We start from the raw sequence: 14568 nt of genomic DNA, 5'->3' as shown, positions 1-14568 counted from the left end.
TTCAGAAAGGTTTCTATTTATAGCCAAATTTGGTCAATTAAAATAGTAGGATGAGTTGTTAACTTGTCATAGGGATATGATCTGATTGCAATCACGTGTTTTCATGTTCATTTGGTTAATACGATACATATTTATTAATTATTGATCTTAGCTACATTTGTGGAATTGTGGGTCGATTATGTATTTTCTTGACTTCTTTATACTAGTAATGAAAATTGCGAGGAATTCTAAGTGGAGGTTTGTCAAATGGAGTACAAGGGGGTAAATAAGATATTTATACAACTTTTGCAAACTGTACCTAATCATTCCGTTTTCACTTTGGTATTTTTATGATTTTATATTACGAGCAAATGACAATAATAAAACTAATAGTGACACGATAAATATTATCAATATAATATTCAAACAAATATTGATAATTTGGTGATTAGCGTTTAATTAACACAAAATCAAACTAATAGTGACACGATAAATATTATCAATACAATATTCAAACAAATATTGATAATTTGGTGATTAGCGTTTAATCAACACAAAATCACTTTTACGGTACTCCCTCCGTCTCCAAAAGTTCGACCCTTTTGACCTAATTTTAGTCCCAAAATGATCGATCCATTTGCATTAAAATACTCACCAATTTACGGAAATATTTGTGTAAAATTATTTATACTTCTCCAATTTACGACAATATTTGTGTAAAACTTACTTCCTCGTATAATATTTTGTTTTTTCATGTACTTTTAATACTTTATCTCTCTATTTTTTACAAACACTACTAGAAATAGGCTGGTATCCGACGGACACGAAATTCGGTCGGAAACATCGGAAATTCCGATGGATTTTTACTCCGTCGGTTATTTCGGACGAATTTTAACAATCCAAGTCAGAAATTTACGAAAGAATATAAATCCGTCGGGAAAATGGGCTTTTCAATTCGACGGAATTTTCCGTTGGAAAATTAATTTTCCAACAGAATAAAAATAATATTCCTAGTTTTTGCCCCCATTTGACTCTGCCGATCTTCAACACACGTATTAAAATGTCTATAGCTTTATTTTCATACACGTAAAAATTATAAAGACGTGATATTAATAAAATATACCATGAGACGAATCTAACAAGACTACTCATGACTATATTATCTTTTATAGATTAACAATAATTTATGGTCAAGTTTTCATAATTTGACCCAAAACATGACAATAGGGAAAAAATAAAGGGACGGAGGGAGAATGTCCAACTATGTAATTAATTAATGTTTACTAATATACTGCTATATATCACAAAAATAAATACAGTCAACTGAGAGTGAATGGATATAATAAAAGTCAAGATGTTTCAAGTATAAACAAATATGGGTACTGTAGACACCCATTTGTGTCTCCCCAAAACCAAACCCAGTGATGAGTGCCTTTCATGTCGAGTCATAATCGAATGAAGTGAAAGTGTGGAAAGTTTAGTGTTGCGGATAGTTTTAATTTCTTTTCTCTTGTCTCTGTTTTTGAAAACCTATTTTAAGAAAACAGTCAATCCAGTTTGGTTGGTCCATGATATGGGTCCAAGAGTAGTGTAGTTGGATAGGGCTTAAAAGGACCTTTCCAACGATATATTATAAGCCCAATTCCGATGAATATTGAGAAAGTTATGGCCAAATTACTAAACTGGGCCCGGTTTGAGCCTTATATGGGGCCCAATGATTTAGAGGATGGCCTAATATGGATTTATCATTCGTAATACAATTAGGAATGGTTTTAGTCTCCTAGATTCTTCTAGAAGGTTCTTTTCATTCTTAATTCAATTAGCATTGATAAATTGACTTTTGTTGACTTTTCAGAGTTTTAATTAGAATCAAAGAGCATTTTTAAGGAAAAATACGATTTTATCCTCCAGTATGGCAATTTTTATCTGATTTTAAGAAAACGCGTGAATTTCCAAATCAGCGCCAAACGCCAGCTGTAGCGCCCACTACAAAAAAAATTCAATATAGCATCAACTAAAATTTGTAGCTATTCACCAAAAATCTGTTGCCAACTCTATTTAGTAACGGGTTGGAAACAAAAATTTGTTGTTGCTAAAAGGCTTGTTGCCATGGGATTTCGAAAACCAGTTGCAAAGCAATTTTGTTGCAATATTGCATCAATTTAAATATAGTTTCCATGATTGTTGCTATTTTTGGTGCATTCGTTGCCAACTTTGGCAACAAATTACCATTTGTTGTTGCTAAAATTAGCAACAAATTATTAATGTTAGTTCCTAAAATAGCAACAAATTATTAATGTTGGTTCTTAAAAATAGCAACAAATTATTAAATTTGGTTCATAAAAATAGCTACAAATCATTAATATTGGTTGCTATCAACACTACGTGACAAAAACCCAATCCCTATTAGCAATTCGGTTCAACCCGACCTCGGCCTTTACCAATCTGAAATCTCACTCAGGTTAGGTCAACTCGGCTCGACTTTGCATGTAAGGCTCTTTGAATCCCCAGTCTCAAGAATCGCATTTGGTAGGAGTCGAACTTGCAACCTCAAAGTCAGATGGTGAATCTATTACCAACTATACCAAATACTATTTGTTTACTTCTATGCATATAATTTATAATAAGTGAACAAAATATTAGAGACGAAATTGAAAAATTTATCTCCAAATTAGGGACAAAATAAAAAATCCGTCTCTAAATTATAGACGAAATTGAAATTCGTCTCTATTTGATTTCATTTTAGCAACAAATAATTTTATAAATTACAGCAAAAAGTGGCTTACATATAAATTAACAACAATATGTAACACAACTCGTTTCCAATGGCAACAAACAAAATAATGCGTTATCAATTAGCAACAATAATTTAGAAGACTTGTTTCTAATGGAAACAATTCAAAAATTCATTGTATTTGTTTGTTTCTAAATCAATACAAATAAAATATTTGTTGTCATAGTTTGTTACTATTTGGCAACAAGAGAAAAATATGATGTCATCTAGTAACAACTAGTAAGACAATTTATTTTAAAAAGAAACAAATCAAAAATATGTAGCCATTGTTTATTAAAAACTAAAGCATAAAATGTCGCTTTTAATTAGGCAATGAAAAAATTTAGATTCGTTGCTATATAGCAACATTTTGAAAATCTGTTGCCAAACTTAGTTGCTAAAAAGCTTTTATTTTTGTAGTGGTCTGACGCTATGCTTGGCGCCTGGCGCTAGCGTTAGCGCCTGGCGCTAATGTTGGCGTCTGGCGCCAATGGCCGACGTTGGCGCTAATCAATTTTTATCCGCGTCAAAACTCTGTTTTGGTTTTTTATCTTTTTAGCTGATTTTCTCTATAAATAGCGTCCTAAAACTCCGTTTTCATTCACCTGCAATCATCAATTCTTATTCTTTCCAATTCTCACTAACTCTCATCAAGAATTTCTTGATTTTCTCTCTCTTTCTAAGACTATCCTTTTACAAACACAATTCCTCATACATTAGCACTTGACACACCTAGCCAAGTTCGAAGTTGCCTTCGCCCTAGACGTGAAAGGTTTTAATTTCTGAGGGTTTGGTCCCAAATATCTCTTTCAATTATTTAATTTAATTATTTTTAATTATTATTTTCCTTGAAGTTACTAACGTGTGTATTTTGTTATTAGAAAGATATACGAGGCATCCAAGTAAGTTCTTTAATTGCTTTATTGATATTATGATATAGAAATCATGTTTATTAGGTTGTTATTTTGATTTCTAGTATCATGTTAGGATGCTTGATGTTTTGAATGACAACAATGATTCCTAGTGTTATGTTTAGGGAAAAGGTTATAATATCAAATATGCTTATTATGATTCCTGCGATGCTTCCTATTCTTTTCCTAATAGCATGCTAGTATCATGTTAGGGGTAAAGTTTTGATTTTTATTGTTTAGTGACATGCTAGGGTTTGTTATTAATCTTGTTAGTATCATGCCTAGGATCTTGCTATTATTATGCTTTAACATTATTATGATTATTTTTATGATTTATGAATATAATTGTTATAATTATTATTATTATTATTATTATTATTATTATGATTATGATTTTTATTTATTAATTGTGATGATTATTATTATGTTGCTTGATATTTATTGTTATTGCTTGATCACGCCTTTTATGCATGTTTAAAGGGATTTTGTACTTGTAATCACGCTTAATAAGATAATTAATAATCTTGTTTAGGGTTAATTATGATTATAATTCAAGTGATCGTCAATAATAGTTTATTTGTGCATTATATTCAACCAACATAGATAAACAGGTTTAGGGTTAATCCTATTGATTGCATGTTAATCAGAAAGCGCACATGAATACGATCAGAATAAAGTAGAGGCCTATTATTAGGGCAGGTTCAATCTCTTTTAGGTTGGATTTGTACCTTCATCCCCGAACCCTTATTTGGTTCTAGAGCTTATGGAGTTGACGATCTCTTGGATCGTTAAGGGGTGTAACCTTCACCCTGTGAACAGTTTACAAGTTCCTAAAAAAACTTGTTGGCGACTATTTTGCTCTATATTTTTTCCCTTTAGACGCCACCATCCTTTAGTGTATGATCACAGTGGGGTTCAAGCTAGGGGATTAACGCTTGAAATATTCCCTACAGGTACAAAATTTTCTTCAAAAAATTATACAAAGCTCAATTTCAGAATAAAAAAACTCATCTATTTAAAGTGACATTTTCTTTTCAAAGTAATTGACCCCTAAATGATTGAAAGAGATTGGATTTGAACTTAAAAAATTGAATTTAATTTCTCTTTGGTAACACCATACTTTTTACTTTTCTCAGTGGTGAATTACAAAAATTTTTATTATCTTTGGTAAATCTAAGTTTTGATTACCAAAGATAATACTTATTTTAATTTAAACTCATTAACCATAGTTAGTTTTTATATTTTTTTAAATAATTAAATAATTTTTATTTTTTTAAAAAAAAACCCAACCCCACCCAACGGTGCCCTAGCCAATCCCAGCCCCTGCCTCCGCCAGCGCCACCGCGCTTCATTACCGACCCACCCACCGGTGCTGGCACCCAAACCCTTTAACGCCGGCGACCATCCCACACCTCTCCCCTTCCTCGAAAACCCTGAAACACTTCCATCCCCCACCCTCAAAAATCGCCAGCCGCTCATCCACCACCACCGAAAACCACCGCCACGACCCTTCCTCTCTCACCTCTGACCGAGAATCTCCTCCCATCAGCCACCGCAACCTCCCTTTCTTTCTCCTCCTTCCACCGCAATCACACATCTCTCTTCTCCGCCCAGACCGAACTGAAACCCACGACCCAAATCAGCGACTTTAGGAGTTAGGGTTTCAGAACGCTGATGTATGCTTTGAGTTTTCAATGGCCATGGTTCTAAAATCAGCGGGGAGAGTCTTGAAGGTGGAGGAAGGGCTGATTATGGTTTTTTTATGGTGGTGTATTGGACGATTAGGGAATTTCAGAGTTTGTTTCTAGGGTTTTTAGGGGAACGGAAATGGGTTTCGGGGGTGGTTTCTATTGGTTTTCGGGGGGGAAGGGAGGTGGGTTTCAGGGAAGGGGTTAAGGCGCAGCATGCTAGGAGGCCGACACGCCGACGAGGCTAGTGGCTGGGCGGCGGCGTAGGTTGGGGCAGGGGATTGGGCGCCGGCGATGGCGATGGGTGGTGCGATGCAATTAATTTTTATGGGGATTGGGCGATGGCGATGGCGATGGCGTAGGTTGGGGCAGGGGATTGGGCGATGGCGATGGCGATGGGCGCCGGCGATGGCGATGGGTGGGGAAGAAGGCTGGGTTATTTTTATTTTTTATATTTAAAAGAAATTAATTTTTATTTATTTTTAAAATCATTTGAATGTTAGAAAACCTAACTATGGTTAAATATTTAGTTAAAATTAATCATTAATGTTATAGTTAGCTTAATATAAAAATTCGGGTTTACCAGAGATAATAAGCTTTTTTTGCAATTTACCACTGAGAAAACTTAAAAGTATGGTGTTACCAAAGAGAATTTCCCTAAATTTTTTAATTACAAATTGGCTACGTTTGAAATTTTTAACTCATAAGCTAAAATTTCTGGATCCACCACTAGGGGTGAAAGTTCGGTTTGCGGTTTGGATTATAGCCAAAACCGAATCCAATCCGAATTTAATTCGGTTTCGCAAATCTCAATCCAAATCCAAAACGAATTAAGGTTCAATCCAATCCAATCCAAACCGAATTAATTCGGTTTTTCAATTTAGAATCCAATCCAAACCGAAATTTGTTCCCTTCTTTTGCAACATTCAAATCCGAAACTCGAACTTCACCCTGAAAATTTCTACAATCATTTCTTGTTAACTACATTATTTGTGAGAGAGTAAGATATTGAGAAAGGAGAATTGAGAATTAAGTTCTTTTTTAAAGTTTATATATGAAAGGGGAAAGTGGTTGGATACTTTGAAAAAGAAAATGGGCTTAAAGTATTGGGTCGGAATTCTGTTTGTAATTCGATTTTCGGTTTTTTTAAACCCCAAACCGAATCCAATCCGTAATCCATATTTTTTAATTTTTCCAATCCGATCCAATCCGAATTCTTAAAAAATCTTGGTTTTCGGTTCGGTTTGGTTTTAATCCAAATTACTTTCACCCCTAACCACCACCGGGGTAAGATGTTAAGTAAAATTTTGACATGTTTATTAGTTGATATTGTATATTTGAATTCCACAATGTGTATCACTTGAGAGTTGAATTGAGACAATGTTTAAAAAAAAAAAACCCGAAAATAAAAAAAGAAAAGAATAGTGTCAAGATGATGTGAAGTGAGATTAATTTGACTTTAGGAACGAAAGGGATATATTATATACAACTATTGAATGTTGGGGCAGTTAAATGAGTTGGAGTGAGAAAAGGAGAGAAAAAGACCTGAAGAGCTGAAATGGAGGCGCCAAATTTGAAGTAAGGAGGGAAGTCAGATCGTTTAAAGTCTTTAGGTGGGTTGAGGGACGCCGGTTCTAAACCATCAACCAAGACAACCTTTGATGGTTCCACCTTCTTACTAATCATAGTGAGAGAATAAGGTTAGGCCACCTTATAGTGAGGAAGTAGTAATGAAGTTTCGTTATGTATGTGAAAATACATAACAACATAATGGGGCCAGTTTGGAGGGAAAAACCAAACGAAATGGGCCCACTAAACAGTAAAAAAGTAACACATGGTCAGAGATACAAGGAAAAAAAAAAAAAAAGAGAATACACGTATAAAGTGAAAACATACAATACCTATAATAACTTTAAAATATACGAGTAGAAAGCTGATCCTTTTCCCTTTTAATCATGAATTTTCAATAATTTGGATATCTCTTTCATCTCAAAATTCAGAAGGGAAGCTTTCCTCTTCCATGGTTTGCTAATTGCTATGGCGTCCCTGGTCGCGCCTTCCATTTTGGCGTACTCGATCTTCCTCTAAATTGTTCGAATCTCCGACAACAACCTACTATTGCTGCCCAGAATCTCCGATGACATCTTCAATTTTTTGGCTCTCCACCAAGATCATATTTAAAACTATTTTCTTAATTGAGAATTAATTTTGATTTGGGTAGTGTTTCGGATGTTTATACTTGGGTTTTTTATTTTAATATTTTCTTGCTTTAATTCATTAGTTAAGATTTAGTCAATGCAACTGTGCTATGCAGCTAACTCTTTTTAGTACTTACACAAGTCTCTGATCGAGGCATTGAGTTGAACTTTGATTATATGAACTGCAAATTAATCATTTTGATTTGGGTAATATATTAGGTGTTTGTACTTGTCTTATATTATGGGTATTGTTTTTTAGACCTGCAAATTGGGTTTTTATTTTTCATTTTTATAAACTCTAATGGTAATCTTCTCTAAGTGTACTGACTCAAGCAAAAAAAAAAAAAAAAAAAAAAATCTGAAATTTTTAGGCCCTGGTTTTTTAGAAACACAACGATTAGTGCCATATTATTAATTCATGGACAATTTGTATTAATTCATGGACAATTTGTCCATGAGAACGTACGCAGAAACATCCGAAGGATATTGATTCTCCCACACTTGTTCTATACCAAAGGGCACTAATCTAGCAAGGTGATAAGCTACCGAAATCCCATCCCTTATAACATGAGACCACGAGAAAAATTCGAGGTCTTTACAAATAAAGAAAACATCATCTAAAAAAGAGTCTAAATCAGAAAAGTAAGTAACACATTTTGAGAGTCGATATACCACAATCTTGCTATCCGATTCCACTATGACCTTCTTGAAACCATACCGCTTTGCAAGTCCAACACCGAAGGCAATTGCTTTACCACTCAGCTATTTCCGGAGGCCACCTACCTCGGTTTCTTCGTATAGCAGCATGTAGCACCTCTCTTGCCGAGTCCCTGATTACAGCTCCTAAGCCCACCCACCCCTCATCCAATGATAAGATGCCTGCTTTCCAATGGTACCCTACATTGTTCCAGTGATACCCTACATGGTTATGGTGGTACCCTACATGGTTCCAATGGTCTAACCCTTGTCAGTAGTACCCTTCATGCTTTTAACTGTGCCTTTTAACTTACCAAGGGTACCCTTCACTGCTTAAGTGTGATTGTATCGATCAGTCTTGTTAGTGGCACCCTTATAATTTGTAGTGGTAGCCTTGAACTTGTTAGTGGTACCCTTGAATTTTAAAGTGGTTTATTGGAACCCTTTACACTCTTTAATTGGAGAATCATGCTCTTTGCATTTACATGGAGTGTGTGTTGATTCAATGATTCCCTTTTTAAATTTGATTAAATAGTCCCCCTTGCTAAAATTAAATTGGTAAATAAGATAAATAGTGGAAAATGGCTTATATGTAATATCAAAAGATGACCCTTACATATTTTATTCGATTAAATGTTTTCCTTAATTTTGATTTATTAGAACTCTTTGCACTCTCTAATTGGAGGACACTCTATTCACGTTTACTTGGAGTGATGAAATGGTTCCTTAATTTTAAAGGGTGGTTTCCTTCCTTTGATAACTTTAAATTGGTAAATAGTTGTAAATGTTAATCTTAGGGTTTCATATGTATCCAATGATAAGATGTCTGCTTTCCAATGGTACCCTACATTGTTCTAGTGGTACCCTACATGGATATGGTGGTACCCTACGTGGTTCCTATGGTCTAACCCTTGTCAGTAGTATCCTTCATGGTCTCAACTGTGCCCTTTAACTTACCAAGGGTACCCTTCACTGCTTAAGTGTTATTGTATCGATCATTCTTTTTAGTGGTACCCTTATACTTTGTAGTGGTAGCCATGAACTTGTTAGTGGTACCCTGGAATTTTAAAGTGGTTTATTGGAACCCTTTACACTCTTAAATTGGAGAACGATGCTCTTCACATTTACATGGATTGTGTTGATTATATGGTTCCCTTAAATTTGATTAAATAGTCCCCATGCTAAAATTAAATTGGTAAATAAGGTAAATAGTGGAAAATGTATGGCTTATATGTAATATCATAAGATGACCCTTACATATTTTATTCGATGAAATGATTCCCTTAATTTTGATTTATTAGAACTCTTTGCACTTTCTAATTGGAGAACACTCTATTCACGTTTACTTGGAGTGATGAAATGGTTCCTTAATTTTATTAAAGGGTGGTTTCCTTCCTTTGGTAACTTTAAATTGGTAAAAAGTTGTAAATGTTAATCTTAGGGTTTCATATGTATCCAATGATAAGATGCCTACTTTCCAATGGTACCCTACATTGTTCCAGTGGTACCCTACATGGTTATGGTGGTACCTTATGTGGTTCCAATGGTCTGACTCTAGTCAATAGTACCCTTCATGCTTTTAACGGTGCCCTTTAACTTACCAAGGGTACCCTTCACTGCTTAAGTGTGATTGTATCGATCAGTCTTGTTAGTGGTACCCTTATAATTTGTAGTGGTAGCCTTGAACTTGTAAGTGGTACCCTTTATTTTAAAGTGGTTTATTGGAATCCTTTACACTCTTTAATTGGAGAACCATACTCTTCACATTTATATGAGTGTGTTGATTAAATGGTTCCCTTAAATTTGATTAAATAGTCCCCCATGCTAAAATTAAATTGGTAAATAAGGTAAATATTGGAAAATGTATGGCTTATATGTAATATTAAAAGATGGCCCTTACATGTTTTATTTGATTAAATGGTTCCCTTAATTTTGATTTATTAGAACTCTTTGCACTCTTTAATTGGAGGACACACTCTATTCATGTTTACTTGGAGTGATGAAATGGTTCCTTAATTTTATTACAGGGTGATTTCCTTCCTTTGCTGACTTTAAATTGGTAAATAGTTGTAAATGTTAATCTTAGGGTTTCATATGTATCCAATGATAAGATGCTTGCTTTCCAATGGTACCCTATATTGTTCCAGTGCTGAGTTTTTCTTTTCAACTCCTTTAGCTTTTGATTAGGCTAGAATGTTGCAAAAAGTTTCTTATTGTAGATTGTAGATGATTTTTATATAATTGATGGTACCCTAGTAGGTACCAATGGTACCCTCGTAGATGACAAGTGTACTTTCGTTTTACTCAATGATGTATGTATTTCAGTTGTACCCTATAATATTCTAATGGAACCCTTTTAATATGTAGTGGTACTAATGTGACAATAAAGGGTACTTTGTTCTTATCTACCATTTGCTCTTATATTTTGAATAATAGTTGAATCAAATATAATATCAGTAGTACCCTTTTGTAAGGTAGTGGTACCCTTCTATGATTTGGTACCCTTATGTATGGAAAAAGCTATATAAGTAATCAAATGATATATTACATAAATAAATCATGACATTTATGAGCAATAAAATGACATTTATTCATTTTGTTCTAGGTAAAAAAAAAAAAAAAAAGTAACTCAAAAATAGTGATTGAATAGTGCATAATTAGTCAAAGAGACTTTTCCAGGAAGCGATCATGATATTTTTTTACTTCCTCCGTGTTTACATAAATGAAATGTTTTGACGTTTTGCATTATTAATCCAATTCACTATGATTAATATGTGTGATTATACATAAAAATATATATAGGCATGTGGGTACTTGATGGAATCGTCTAAACGAATAATTTATTAATATTCCATTGTTATAATTTTTACTTATTGATAATTAAAGATATTCTCAGTCAAAGTTTTGCATTAACATGGTGTACAAGAATAAAGTTCCACTTAAACATTGTAGGGTCCCACTAAAACAAATTTGGGTATGACTATATAGGGTGAATTGCAAGTTTACACTCACACAATGAAGGGATCCACTAAAACATTGTAGGGTTCCACAGTTCCACTAAAATAATGTAGGGTTATATTGTAATGAAGGGTAGAACTCTTTGATTATTTTTGCAGGGTTATACTTGTACAATGAAGGGTTCTACTACTAAAATAATGTAGGGTTCTAATGGAACAATGAAGTGTCTCAACTTAGCTAATTTAATCTAATATTTGTACAAAATTAAATTATTTAATCTAAACAAAAACACAATTCATCCTTGTAATTTAATTAACATTTATACATGTAATATCTAATTTGTAATATTTAGATTACATAGATTTATACTTCTAAAATTCATCTCCTCCAAACCCTTCCCCTTTCCCATTTCAACAGCCCCTTTCACCTTGTGCTCACCAGCAACCCCCTTCCAATTTTAGCAGCCCCTTCACCTTATGCTCATCGAGTCATCGATGGCTCCCTTCAAATGTACATGGACTTTAGAGCTAGGCTGCAAAAAGCATCAGACAAAAAAAAAATAAAATCTAATAGCGCAATAAGATGATCAAAATGCATTATTCATCGGCTCATTATCACTCGTTTACATTAACCAAGAAAGAATCATTCAAATTATAACAAACAAATTTAATTAATAAATCTTAAGAACTAAGAAAAGACAATAAATAAGAGCATACCTTCCTAGAAAGCACATCGACAGAAACAACATGAGAAATGGTATCTTGTGCAAATATCATGGGCATTTTCGTCTTGAACTAGAGAAGGCTCCAGCTTTTCCAGAGCATAATCATACTTATGAACAGGTTCTTGTTCAACAGTATCCATCCTCTTAATAGTCCAGCCATGCTGCTTCTCAAATTATTCTCTTTCAGAATGGAGCACTTTCACAGCATATGCCACACCACTTGTTAATGGTTGTTCGAAAGCAGTTCTTTCAATGGATCTTGCACAAGTTTTCTGTTCAATATACACCTTAGTTAGGAACTAATTTTCTAATACTAGCAGTAAAACTATAACAACATACTATCAGACTTAACCTAAAGGAACAAAGACCATATCCAGATTAACAAAGAAGAAACAAATATAAAAGCTCTGAGGCAGTGTGAGCTATTCCACAACCACAATACAAACTCTTTAGGATGTTCTATCCCACTCACCTGAATGCTTCAATTTTTTTCATCATTTACAAGAATTTGTTACCTTCGAAATATACAAGAATTTGTACTCATTCTATCTATTCATCTAGGTTAGCCAAGTGAAATGCTTTCCCTTCCAAGACTCCAAGTCCATCTTAGTATCTAATGACTTAATACCAACAATTTCAGATAAAATCCGACACAAACGGACACAAAATCCAAAGGCCATTAGCTCTGCTGACAGCAGAAGCACAATTTCAGGAGTAAAGATTACACCTCAACTCATCAAAGATATCATTTTCAGGAAGCATAATATACTACAAAATTTCTCAATAATTTTCCCACATGCATGATAAATACACCTATAATTCCTAATCCTACTCATAACATAACCATTTAGGAAAAAAATCCGAGTCAGAGATACAAGGAATTACAAAATCATCAAATATTAGTAATAAATTATAATTCATTGAAATTTATACCTGATCAATAGCAGATGGATACTTGCCACGATGAAAAGTGGAAATTAATATTTAAAATGGATCTAGCTTGAATATGATTCATACTAACATTAAAATCCTAGGCCTGTCATCACACATACTAGCAAGTCTTTCTTTTCTATTTTCAACAGCATATGAACTCATGAACCAAAAAACCCCAAAACAAAATATGATCCAAAATACCATCTCAAAACCCCTGTTAAGCTCAGCTCAGCAAGATGAATCCATATCTACAAACCCTGCAAAAATTTTCGACTATACTGGCTGAGTTTCTGATCGACTCAGAAGCAATTTTCTCAAAATGGGCAGCAATTTTCTTAAGCACTGCTACACTACCCCCACCCAGTCTATCTTCACCACCTTCTTCAAATGTAACAATAGCTTTAGAGATCGACACAGCTGCCCCAATTTGGATGCATTTAGAATCTCTTTTAACCAAAGAAAGCTCAGGAATGTACCTTAAGTCTATGTATGTGTCATAGCCTTCTAGTTCTTTATAATACCCTGTACCTGTATTACTAACAACTAATTTGACACGGTACGTAGTTGGCCTCACTCATTTTCAGCTTATTTTGGATCTCCTCAGTGCTAATGGGGGTATACCAAGAATATTTCCCTGAATCCAATAACATTTTAAGCTTTATTTCACTCTTCAAAAAATCAGGAAATGTTGATATCTGACAAATGCTATTATAAACAGGTAAACTACTCACCTTAAGTTCCTTGCCCTCCTCCTTTTGCCAATAAGTGTTGAATCCTAGATCCTCAATATCCACATCTCCTGCAAAGCTTTTGCAAGCATCAACAATAGGCCGGAAACCAGTACACCTACAAAGGTTTCCGGCTATGGCTTTCTCTGCCTCAGTAACCTTAAGCTTTGAAAACCCGGGTGAGGATTCTTCCTTGTTACTCTTCTCAGCATTAACAAGAGCCGAGAAAATTTTCGACTACCCATAAAAAAAGTAATAAAAAAATAATCCCCAAATCAAACTAAAAAATTTCCAAGCAACCATGCTACAGAAAGGTCTAAGATCCCTTAGCTAAATCTGCATTGGCTATCAATCGTTCATTCAGCTAAGTTGATAATTCTCAAAAAAGGCACCATACATTATCACAACCTTCACATCACATCAAGAACCAGATAATAGAACAATCTTAGCAATGCCAAACAAGAAACTCTCAAATTTGTATATGACATTAAAAAAAAGAAAAAAAAAAAACGCTTCTCGTGAAATTAAAAGAAATGAGATTTTTAAAATCTGATTTAGCATAACAAAAAATTAATTGTGAAAATCAAATCAAAAGTTTAGCGATGTTAAGGTTTGCAATTTTTTATAAACCCTAACTCAATTTTGGGGATAAATTTATATTGCGTTAGAATCATGAAATTGTAAAAATTTCTTAAACCCTAAATTATAAATTCAATAGCACTTTACTTACCTCAATTGGACGCCTGCTATGCTCCAATCTTCAACACAGCTATGCACAAACGGAGCGATTATGCGAGTTGGTGATTTTCCATATCTCCAAAGGCTAGAGGAAGAGAGAGACGTCGGAGGGAGTGAGAGAGACAGAGACAGAGACAGGAAGATGGAGGGGAGAGAGAGAGAGCACTGGAGTGGAATTAATCGAATGGAATGGAACACTACACGATATACGAGTACAAAGTTAAAATTCTATACAATTCGTC

At 34.2% G+C, this 14568-nt stretch overlaps 1 long non-coding RNA gene across 1 annotated transcript; it reads right to left on the bottom strand.

Moving 5' to 3' along the window:
- Positions 1-11484: 11484 nt before the first annotated feature.
- On the bottom strand, positions 11485-14568 carry LOC110713709. Its single transcript, XR_002510043.1, has 3 exons — positions 14319-14568; positions 11920-12199; positions 11485-11735 (listed from the first exon to the last, which is right to left on the bottom strand). It is a non-coding gene; the product is annotated as an uncharacterized LOC110713709 (long non-coding RNA).

This window comes from Chenopodium quinoa, unplaced genomic scaffold (assembly GCF_001683475.1).
Source record: "Chenopodium quinoa cultivar QQ74 unplaced genomic scaffold, ASM168347v1, whole genome shotgun sequence".
In the NCBI taxonomy this organism is placed as follows: Eukaryota; Viridiplantae; Streptophyta; class Magnoliopsida; order Caryophyllales; family Amaranthaceae; genus Chenopodium; species Chenopodium quinoa.
This window is presented reverse-complemented; position numbering and strand designations above follow the sequence as displayed.